Source organism: Octodon degus, unplaced genomic scaffold (genome assembly GCF_000260255.1).
Source record: "Octodon degus isolate 3935 unplaced genomic scaffold, OctDeg1.0 scaffold00125, whole genome shotgun sequence".
NCBI lineage: Eukaryota > Metazoa > Chordata > Mammalia > Rodentia > Octodontidae > Octodon > Octodon degus.
Genome location: NW_004524701.1, coordinates 8,684,869 through 8,696,953, shown reverse-complemented (window position 1 = coordinate 8,696,953; position 12,085 = coordinate 8,684,869). Strand labels below are relative to the sequence as shown.

Below are 12,085 nucleotides of genomic sequence, written 5' to 3'. Positions count from 1 at the left end.
ACTTTCATCATTCTTAATATACTTACTAATCTGCACTGTCAGTTTTCTTTTCTCTTTTACTTTTTTCATTTGATGTATTTGGTACAGAGTCTCAGTATTCAGCTCGGACTCCAAGGTGGTCCTTCTGTTTTCAGCCTCGCCAGCACTGGGATTACACCTGTGTGCCACTATGGCCTGTCTCAGTGGCCAGTTTAGTGCACCCAGGAGTGGGGCCAGCAGGGGATGGAACCCCAGTCCCTGTACTTGCCTAAACAGGTGCTTAGTCAACTAACCTATCTCGCTGGCCTTTTTTCTTTTTTTAAATGTATTTAGTACAGGATCTCATTATGCAGTTTGGATTTGTAGTGAGCGTCTTATTTTCAGCCTACCCAGAGCTGGGATTACAGGGTGTGCCGTCACACCTGGACTCAGTTGCTGGCTCAACATGCCCTGGAGGGGGCATGGGCTGGCATGTCATGTGGTTCTGGGGACCAAACCCTGGTCTTGAGCTTGCCAAAGCAGGTGCTTATTCTGCTGAGCTATTTAGCCAGCCCTGTCAGTTTTCTTTTTACTTTTTTTTTTTTTTTTGCTGGTACTGGAAAATACCACTGAGCATTATCCCCATCCCCTAGAGTTAGTTTTCTTATTTCATAATATGAAGCAACCTCTTCTGTCCCTTCTGTTCTTCCCACCTTTCCCCCTTTGTAGCTGGTATTCTTGGGAACTCTTGGTTGCTGCCCTTCTACCCAGAACTTCCATCTATCATCTTCACAATGAGAAAGGGAGGGGAGAGGCAAATCTAGTAAGAATCACTGATGCAGTATTTCAACATAACATAATAAGTAGGAATGTAAGTAATTTTATCCAGGCAGAATATAACTCCTTTCAATAAATTATTCCCTGCAACCTGACTTTTGGTAGTTTTTTATTCTTTTTTATTACTGTATGTTTGTATATAATGGTTACATTTCTCCTGGTGAGTTAGCACATGTACATAACACATCTTAATTGTTTTTTTATCCCTTTTGCTTGTCCTCCCTCACCTCCCCTTCATCTCTTGGACAATGTCCATATGCACGAAATCTATTTCAACTACTTCCTGTTGTCTATCTTTTATTTTGTTCTTTATTTATATTTTGGGTTCCTCATAAAAGAGAAACCATGTGATATTTAAGCTTTTGTGTTTGATTTATTTCACTTAACATTATGGTCCCTCCAGATCACTCAGATTTATCCTTCTTTGTGGCAGAGTACTTCTGTATTCTGTTGTGTATGAACACCACATTTTCTTTATCCACTTATCTGCTGTTGGCCATAATAGGCCACTTCCAAGAATTATCGTGAATTGTGCTGCTATATAAACATAGCTATGTATGTATGATATGATGTTTTTAACTCTTTCACAAAGATGCCTTGGAGGGAAGAGCTGGGTGGAATGCAATTTCTATTTTTAGCTTTTAAAAAGACTTCCTACTGGTTTACATAATGGTTGTACTAGATTACATTCTAACAATAAAAAAGTTTTCATACAGCCTGACTAGAGTTTGTTATCTAAGACCAGCCACTGTTTTTTATCTAATTTCTTAATTATCATCATTCTTTCTTCAGTAAGATGGAATATGTATTGTTTTAATTTATATCTTGCTAATGGCCTATGATTTTGAATATATTTTAATGTATTTATTGGTCATTTTTACTTCTGAGAAGTGACTGTTTCTTTTAGTTGCCCATTTATTGATTGGGCCTTTGTTTGCGCAGAGTCTAATTTTTGAATTCTTCATGTATTCTATATGTTAGTTCATTATTTAAGGAATATCTGGCAAAAAAAATTTTCATGTTGTGGGTTGTCTCTTTCCCATGTTGGTTGTTTCCATGGCTTCACAGGAGACTTCTAATTTGATATGATCCCATTGTTGATTCTTAGTGTACCTTCTTGTGCAAGGAGGATTCTGTTCAGAAAGTCCTTGCCTTTGCCTATGCCTTCAAGAATTTTACCTATTTTATCTCCAGGTAATTGTTTCTGTTGTATTATTTAGATCATTGATCCATTTTTTTTACCTTATTTTGGTATACAATGAGACATATGGGTGTATATTTAATCTTCTTTATATTGATAGTCAGTTTTTGCAGTACCATAATGTTAAAGAGGCTGTTTTTGATTTAGTGTAAGTTTTTGGACCCTTTGTCAAAGACCAGGTAGCTAAATGTGCTTGGAATTGCTTCTGTGTCATTGGTTCACATATCTGTTGTTTGTTTTCCAATACCATCCTGCTTATTCACTGTAGCTTTGTAGGATAACTTAAAGTTAAAATAACTTATGTTTTTTATGTATTTAGTACAGGGTCTACAGGATCTCACTACACAGATTGGACTTGGAGTGATTCTCTCGTTTTCAGCCTCCCGGATTATCTGTGTATCAGTTTTTGCTTTGCTTTATTTTTATTTTTATTTATTTATTTATTTTTTTTGTGGTACCTGGAATTGAACTTAGGATGCTGTTCTTGCCAGGCAAGCACTTATTCTACTGAACTATCTCCCTAGCCCTTGTGTATCAGTTTTGGAAGTGTTCCCATTTTGACTATATTTGTTCTGCCTATCTGGGAATAAGATGGCTTCTCACATCTTATTCTAGCTTGTTTTTCAGAGTGCTGTATTTTTCATGTAGATGATGCAAACCACTCTGAGGTGGGACTTAGAAGACTATAGCATTAATCACTTGGCTTTCTACATTAGCTTGAGTCTGTCCCAGACCTAAATGACTTGCTTGATGAGCCAGAAACTGGCATGAAGAACTAGAACTCTCTAAGCTAATGGTCATGGTTGAGGTTTACAGTGGCCTGTGACACTATGACGTCTCAGCAGGCAAATTAGCACTGTAGCTAAGGACATAAAATTTCAGATTTTCAAGGCTGTAACTGCCAACTTCAGATATAAAGCAGTTCTTTCATTAAGCAAAGATTTACTACTTGGAATGTCTTTGATCCATTTTCACAAGGCCTTGCTCACTATTATTCTTATGCCTCAGTTATTCCCCGCACCTTCTTGTATCCCCATGATATGTTAAGGGCCTAGTAAATATTGGCAAGTTTGGAGAAGTCTTCATCTTAGCCACAAGAACTCAGACCTTCCTGAGTGCCCATGTAATATATTACTTTTACCCTTCACCATACACTCATCCCTAAGGTTGGGAGACTGGCTAGCTCTTGATAGTAGATAGCTTATTTCCTTGGTTAGGTTAATTCCTATGTATTTTAAGTTTTCATGATGTTATTGTGAAAGGTATTACTTCTATATTTTTTCCCTCAGTTAGTTTATTATGGATAAATGGGAACACTGTTGATTTTTTACTTTATATTCTACCATACTATTGAATTTTATTGTTAATTCTTGAAGTCTTTTAGTGGAATATTTTGGGTCTTATATGTAAAGAATCATGCCTTCTGTTGCAAATAATAGCTTGACTTCTTCATTTTGTATACATATCTCTTTTCTTTCTTTCTCTTTCCCGATTACTCTGGCTGTGTTTCAAGAATTATATTGAACATTAGTAGCGACAGCAGACTTCCTTGTCTTTTCTTGATTTTAGAAGGAGAGCTTTCATCTTTTCCCCATTAATGTGAAGTTGACGTGTTTGTCATAAATGGCTTTTATCAGATTGAATTAAGGTCCTTTGACATCTACTCTCTTCATGGTTTTCATCTTGAATGGATGCTGGATTTTTGTTAAAGACGTCTGCATCAGTTGAGATGATTGTGATTTTAGTCTTTATTTGCATTTATTTGAAGTAATGTGTTTATTGTTATGTGTATGTTGTTCCATGACTGCATTCCTGGAATGAATGTTACTTGGTCTTGATGTATGATGTTTTTAATGATTTACTGCATCCTGTTTTCTAGTATCTTCTTGAAGACTTGGTGTCAATGTTCATTGAAAGATTGACCTGTAGGGGGCCAGCGAGATAGCTCAGCAGACTAAAGCACCTGCTTAGGCAAGCTTAGGCAAACGCAAGGGGACAGCGTGGTTTGGTCTCCTACAGCACGTGCTGCCCCAGCCCCACACTCAGGGCGGGCTGAGCTTCCATAGTCCTGGCGTAGTGGTGCATACCTATAATCCCAGCGCTGGGGAAGCTGAGAACAGGAGGATCACTGAGTCCAAGCTGTATAGGGAGACACTGTAACAACCAAATACATTTTTTAAAAAATGATCCATAGTTCTCTTTCTCGATTGGGTTCTTGTCTGGTTTTTGAATCAGGCTTTTGATAGATTCCAGTAATGATGTTGAAGGCACTCCTCCCATTTTGAGAAGTATTTGTATTAGCTCTTCCCTAAAGTTCTTACAGAATTTGGCAGTGAATCCATCAGCATGTGAATTTCTCTAAATTGGTAGTTTTTTAAAGACTTTTATTAGGCAATCAGTGTACCCTGCTGCAAGAAAGGGCAGCAGGAATGGGGAAAAGATAGACAAGACTAGGTCAGGTGGAGGTCTGTTTGCCTGATTGACAAAAGACCCCAAGAACAACAGTAGGGGCGTGTATTTGTACCTTTCCCAAATTATTATCAGGAGATAAAAAGTTGCCTCAGAACTAATAGGTCCAATTGTCCAGGCAGGATTTTTTTTCCTCAAATCTGAAGTAGCTTAACTGCTTAAGCAGTGAGACCTTGTCCTGTCCTCCCACATATGATCAATTTCCAGTTTCAGCTGCTCTCCCAAATTTTTCTTTTATTATTTCTTTTTCTCATTGCCTGATTCTGGATTGTTCAGAGTTTTTATCATCTTTTTTAGTTCAGCTTTAACAATTTGTATGTATCTGGATTTATTCAATTCTGCTGAATTCTCCTATTTATGAGCTACCAAATAGTTGAGTTGAAATAGTTACCAGTAATCTTCTGGGTTTCAGCAGTCTCTTATGATTTTGTGTTTTTTTGCTCTAATGATTTTGATTTGGGTCAATCTTTTTGAGTAAGATAGGCTAAGCATTAATCTATTCTTTCAGAGAATCAGTTCTTTAATTTGTTGATTCTTTGTTGTTTCTTTAGTCTAAATTTCATTAATTTCTGCTCTTATATCATTATTTCCTTCCTGTTACTAATTTTGGATTTGGATTGCTCTTATTTTTCATGAATGATGAGGTTCATGATCAGATTACTTATTTGGGATCACTATTTTTTTTTAATATGAACACTCACAGGTGTAAACTCCCCTTATAGGACTGCTGTTACTGTGGTTCTGTTGTGTTGTACTGGTATTATTGTTTGACTTTAGGAAATATTCAATGTTTTCTATAATTTCTGGTTACCTTTTGATTATTGAAGAGTATTGTTTAATTTCCATATATTTACATAATTTCCATAGTTTCTTTTGCCATTCATTTATAGTGTCATTGTACTGTAATCTGGCAATATATATGGGGTAGTTTTAGTACTTTTGCATTTACTTACACTTGCTTTATGGGATAGTGTGTGGTATATTTTTGAAGAAAGTCCTGTGTGCTAGAAGAAGTTTTTTATTTTCGTCAGGAAGAATACACTATATTTCAGTTCTTTGAAGGTTTGTTTGCACTCTGATTTTGATTTTAATTTTTTGTTTCTTTTATCTATTTGTGATGGTGGGGTATTCAAGTCCCCCATTATAATTGTGTTGGTTTTATCTGATATTTTATGGCTAGTGGTTTTTATTTTATAAAGTTGTGCACTCTGATTTTTGGTGCATGTCTGTTTATAATTATTTTCTCTTCTGCTTGAATTGTTCCCTTAACCAATATGTACTGGTATTATTTGTCTTGTCTGATCGGTTTTGGTTTGAAATCTACTTTATGTGAAATTGGGTTAGCTATTCCTGCTTTTTTGGACTTCCATTGCATGGAATATTGTTTTCTACCTTTTGAGTTTTATCTATTCATTTCCTTTTGGATTAAATGTGTTTCTTATATATTACATATCATGGATTTTGTTTCTTCATCTTTTCTGCCAATCTGTCTTTTCATTGGGGAATTTAGACCATTCAAATTTTTACTGAAAGGTTTTGACTTATTCTTACTATTGCATTAATTTACTATTGCAAATTTCCTTTTTACTCCCTTCCTGCTTGACTACTCACCCTGCTTCATGTATTCACTCTTTTTTTTTTTTTTTTCATTTTTGGTTTCCTTTTCTCATTCTAGTATATGCTTGAAAATTTTTTTTAGTATTAGTTTGGTGGTCCAGAATTTCTTGAAGTACTTTTTATCATGGAAATGCCTTATTTATCTATAAAATTTGAAATGACATTCTGCAGGATATATAAGTTTCTAGCACTTGAAATACTTCCTTTAAGGTTTGCATTAAAAACGTCTTCTGTAATTCTGATTGATTTATGTTTGTAAGTGTTCTGCTGCTTTTTTCTAACAACTTTTAAGAGTTTGTCCTCTTGTTAAACTTCTGGTATTATGACATGATGGGACATGGAGATGGTCTCTTGGTCATGGCTATTTAGGGTTCTATATTCTTCACTTATCTATGTGTTTAATTTTTTCCAATATTTGGGAGTTTTCATGTGCCATTTCTCTAAGCACTTTTTATGTCCCTTGGGCTGCCTTCTGATTTTTTACTTATTCAAATTAATTTTGGAATAATCTTTTCATTGTCTGTCAGTGATGGAATCTATTTCTTCATTTTTCTTGTTTTCAAGGTGTCTGAATCCTTGAGAGCATCTTGTAATTCTGATAGTCTTTCCTTATATTGGTCACTTCTGCTATCCATACTTACAATATAAATTTTAATCTCATGCATTTTTGCTGGGGACCTTTTCATAGACTCTAGTTCTTTGATAAACTGGTCATTTATGCTTTGTATCATTTTTGTTTAGCTTAAATAGTTTTTTATCAATATGTTCTCTAAGTTCCCTTATTTATTTGTGTATTACCTCCACTACCTGATTAGTTATATTTTCTGTCAGTCCACCAAACACATCATTGATCTGTTTTCTGGATGTCTGCTGTGTGAAAGGAATCCCCTTGTAGTAAAACCCCTTGCTGCTTTTGCAGTTTGCAGGCAATGGACTCTGCTTCTGTTTCTCCCTAGTCCTCACAACTTTGGCCACTTTCCTGCTTCTGGGGGCCAGGATTCCTCCCCAGTTAGTTAGGGGAACTGGGGAGAGGTCTAGATTTTTTTTTAATGAATTTAGGACAGGATCTGTAGGGTGTGCAGGGTGCACAGAGTCTCATTATGTAGATTGGACTCCTAGTGATTTTACTGTTTTCAGCCTCCCAAGCTCTGGGATTATAGGCCTGCATCACAATGCCGAGTCTCAGTCACCTTCTCAGTGTGCCCTGAGCGAGGGGTTGGCAAGGCCTGCCAGGGATCAAATCTGGCCTCTGCATTCTGCCAAAGCAAGCCCTTTAGGAGTGGTCCAGATTGTTTCCTTCTTTTTATGCACTGTAGATAATCTTTCCAACTACTCCATGGCTTTTAATTTTCTTGCCAGTTCTTTTCCAGTTCCTGGCAATCGGTCTATCTGTCTCTATTTTTCTGTCTCTCTGACTCTATCTTTTGTTAGATTGTTGTTTTTCAGTATCTAGATTCTGTATCTTTCTGTCCTCATGATTGCCACTTCTCTCCTTGACTAACTTTTGTTTTTTGTGTGGAAGATTTGTTTTTTTGAAAGTAATTCTTATAAAAATTTATAAATTCATTTACTTGACAAATTTTGAACGCCTAAGGTGTAGGGCATTATTGGTCAAAATGACCAGAGGTCCAGAGTATGTTCTCTTGTTCTCAGAAATCTTATAATGTAATGAGGGAATTCAGAAATCTAGCACACTTTCACTGTATTTTTCTCCTGTAGTAGCAGCGTTAAGGGATACTATAGAAGTCTAATCCTGCACTGGAGGGTTGAGTACATGGAGATTAAGAAAATCATGAGGTATTCACATGTGTGTGCAGAGATATGTCATGCTTACAAATAGCATTCATATTTTTTGTCTATAAAAAAAGAGACCAAAGGATTGACTGTTATCCTCTAAAGTGAATACATATGACAAGGTACTTCTGGTAAATTTAATTTCATGTGTTCACACAATTCAGGGTGCTGTGTGTCATGGCATAATTAAGTGGAGTATGAGTATGTTTTTGAAAATAACATAATGAGAGAGAACTAATGTAGACAGATGCTGTAAAGCAATAAAAAAACAATGTTTTGAGAGTGATGGTAAAAGGGTAGAAAATAGGATAAGGTGAGCACAAAAGCATATACTGTGGACTAAAACAGTGGTCAACAAATTACTTTCGTAAAGTGATAGGTGACAAGTACTTTCAGCTATTTGAGGCATAAAGATCTGTATTGTATGAACCTTTGTAGTATGAAAGCCATTGTAGACTCTATGTAAACAGTGAGCATAGTTTTGTTCCAGTCATGCTGTTCATGAATAGGGAGAACAGATGAGCAGCATATGAGAGCTGTGCTGAACAAGATTGTAAACTTGGGGGATGGGCAGGACTTTTTTTTTCCATTTGTTTCTGTACTTGTTTTGCTGTTATCCTGTTTCCTAGAGTAGTGTCTTACATTTATATGATAAATTTTTAGTACTTGTGTTGAGTAAATAAGGTTAGAATTCACCAGTGCTCCAGACTGAAACTCTTGCATTTGTGGTTTATTACTGTCATCTGTAATACTAGGTTGTAAGACTGTGAAAGCAACCCATTAATTCTTTGTTTTAACACATTCATGCTAAGTTTCTCTTTGAATCATTCTGGAATGTTTAGTGTGGTGACAAAATGGTGATTAAAGTATCTGTGTCCTAATTTCTTTTCTGACACACACTAGGTAATCATACCGCACTAAGGTTGACTAGAAGTTGGATGAAAGGAAATATAAAATTCATTCCTCCCAGTGAGCCTGGACCCATTTTCTTTGAAAGAGTTTATGTAGATAACTCCAGCTAAAATTGAAAGAGTTTCTATGATGAGGAGTAAGGACTGGCATAAATGACCTATTTGTAAGCTTGATGCACAGCTTTAGTAACACTATAGGTTTTCTGTTTTTTTTTTTTTTTTTTTTTTTTTTTTTTTTTTTTTTTTTTTTGTTTTTTGTTTTTTGGCAGAACCACGGATTGAACTCAGGCTCTTGTGCTTGCCAGGGAAGTGCTTATTCTAGTGAGCCATCTTTCCAGTAAATATAGGTGTTCTTAAAAGATTAACAAGACTAAAGCATTTCTAAGACACCTACTTTTGCTAACCCAGACCCTTTTCCCTATATCATACTTCTTATGGAAAAAGCCCTAATCTTCTACCCTGAGCAAGTGATTCCTACCTTGGAAGATTACCTGTTGTCCCAATTGTCATTATATAAGATGAATAAACTCATTTCTTTTCTATTTTTTTTCTTCTCACTTTTTTCATTTTTTTATTAGAACACATTTGCAATACAAAATGATTGCATTCCTCATGGGGAGTTGGTGCCTGTTCACACCACATCTTAATTCTTTTTTCATCCCCATTCTCTTCTCTCCCTCCTTTCCTCCATCTCTTGGTCACCTTCCATTTCCAAAAGATCTTTCCGTAATTCCTATTATCTATGTTTTATTTTATTCTTTATTTATACTTTGAGTTTCTCAGTAAGAGAAACCATGTCCTCGTTTTTTCAGTGTGTCTCATTTCTTTCACTTCATATTACAATCTCAGGTTGCCCATTTTTCCTAAAAATGACTCATTTACGGCAAAGTAGTACTCCATTGTGAATAAACATAACATTTTCTTTATTCATCTGTTAATGTGAATATTGATGATACAGATATACCATCTGAAATGGCACATTTTCTTTGGCTAAGTATTTTTAAAACCTGGAAAAGTTTACCGGCAATGACACTTTAGTGAATACCAACTTTATTTTTGGCCATTTTGGAAGCAGTTACTATTAATAAGCAGGTAGCTACTAATAAGGAAGATGCATCAAGAGCTACAAATAATTAGACCTTGAAAGTTTACTCAGTATATCTTTGCACTGGTGGGAAGGGACGTACCATCCCAAAATAAGAGCGTTTTCTGTTCTACAGCTTGTTCTAGGTTTACTGAATGTCATTTCTATTCAGTATTTCAGTAAGTGGTACCTCAGTTATTCAACAAAGCAAAATATGTTTCTTCTTTTCCCCAGAACTGTTGTATAATGGTTTTGTGATGTATCTGGGTCAACAGACAAAACGTGCTGATCCCAGCACAGACAAATGTCCTTTTAGATTATGCCTTATAGTATAATTACGTTGGAAATTTTATCATTTATGACAATTGTATAATTATAGGGTTGACCTTATTGATTAAATATTATCTGAGATCAAAATAGCTTTCCAGTTCACCTTCCTCTTGGAATATATACTGTTTTCTCTGTGTAATATATATTGATCTATTTATACAGTATAATGAAAGACTGGCCATACACACCAGGGCTCAGAAAGACTGTTAGGTCTACTTTTCCTTATGCTTGTCTACTTGTAATGGACTAGTCTTAATTTTGCTTTCTCCAATTTGTTCTATTCAGTCCACCCATCTGTGACCTATGGCATCATATATCAAAATTTGCCTTCTTCTTGAGTTTTAGCACAGTCAGCTCTGACTGTAATTTCTTTCATTTATCTACTCTATCAGAATATTAATTACCCTCACACATGCACAGTTTGAAACATAGTCTTATCTGCGCCGTGCCTACATATTATTATTTTTTATTTTTAGCTGTTTCTTTCTGGAAGGCAGCTATGCTCACCACTATACCACCAATGCCACTCAGCTATTTTTTTCTGTATTTAGGACAGAGCCTACAGGATCTGCAGTGTCTCACTATGTAGATTGGACTCGTAATGTTTCACCTTTTTTCAGCCTCCCAAGTGCTGGGATTACAGGTTCTCTCCACCACGCCCAGTCTCCATATCATCTCAGCATGCCCTGAGGGTGGGGCCTGCACAGCATGCTGGGGATTGAACCTGGGCTGCTGTGCTCTCCCAAGCAGGAACTTTAGTCCATTGAGCTATCAGGCCAGCCTACCGTGCCTTTACATTCTTAAAATGTCTTGGGATTCCCTACTGAAGAGTGCCTCCCACTTGTAAACTAAATACTTTCTAGTCCTCTTATGGGACACTTAATAAGGAAGGAAATAATTCATCTGGAATGTGATTTCCTTTTCCAATTGGGAAGAGTTTTTGAATGTTAGGAACTAGTGAAATTTTCTTATCCTCTGGAATAATTTACTCTCACCTGTAGATTTCTACTTACAATGTGTTTTTGGAGGGATCTGATTAGGTTTTAGTAGTAAGAACACTATCATCTATATTCTGTGACTCATTGAGTAGTTGTATAGTACCTGACAAAGTAGCAAGTAAGGAGATATTTTAAAGACATCATCATTGCCCAGAAGCTCTTTTGTACTTGACACAGTGTTAAAAAGCCTAAGGGCTGGCCAGATAGCTTGGTGGAGTAAAGCACCTGCAAGCTGGCCCAGCGGCTGGGGATTTGATCCCTCCACCTGCTGTGTGGGCCCTGCTCCCAGGGGGTGCTGAGACAGCAATTGAGACTGAGTCTAGTGACGCCCATCTGTAATCCCAGCTCCTAGGAGGCTGAAAGCAGGAGAATCCCTATAAATCCAGTCTACATAGTGAGACACTGAGAATCCTGTAGACGTTTCAAAAAAAAGAATAGAGGGGACCTGAACCATTTGGTATAGTTCTTGAGTCACAATTGATATCCTCTGAATATTAGTTCTCTCTCTCTCTCTCTCTCTCTCTCTCTCTCTCTCTCTCTCTGTCCTCCCTTTCCCTCCCCTCTTTTCTCTTCCTCTCCTTTTTCCTCCCCTTCCCTCTCTTCTTTTTCCCTCCCCTTTTCCCCCTCCCTTCCTTTCCCCTCTCCTCCCCTGCCTCCGTATCCCTCCTCTCTCTTTTTATTTTGATGCCAGGAATCAAACTCAGGACTTTGTGCTTGACAGGTATAGTCTTCTATTAATAACCATTATTTTTCTTTAAAAGTTGATTCTTGTTTTTGTCTAAAATTTCAACAACCTTCATTAAGTATATTCAGTTCAGATGTGAGTTGATAAAACTTCATTTAAGGTGGAACAATAAATCAGTATGTTTTGTACTTACAGTGGGAT

General features: G+C 36.5%; 1 protein-coding gene across 1 annotated transcript in view; it reads left to right on the top strand.

The window, feature by feature from the left end:
* LOC101584716 (ATP-binding cassette sub-family G member 2-like) overlaps positions 1-12,085 on the top strand; it is a 99,184-nt gene that overhangs the window by 8,632 nt on the left and 78,467 nt on the right. The gene's annotated exons all lie outside the window — the stretch shown is intronic.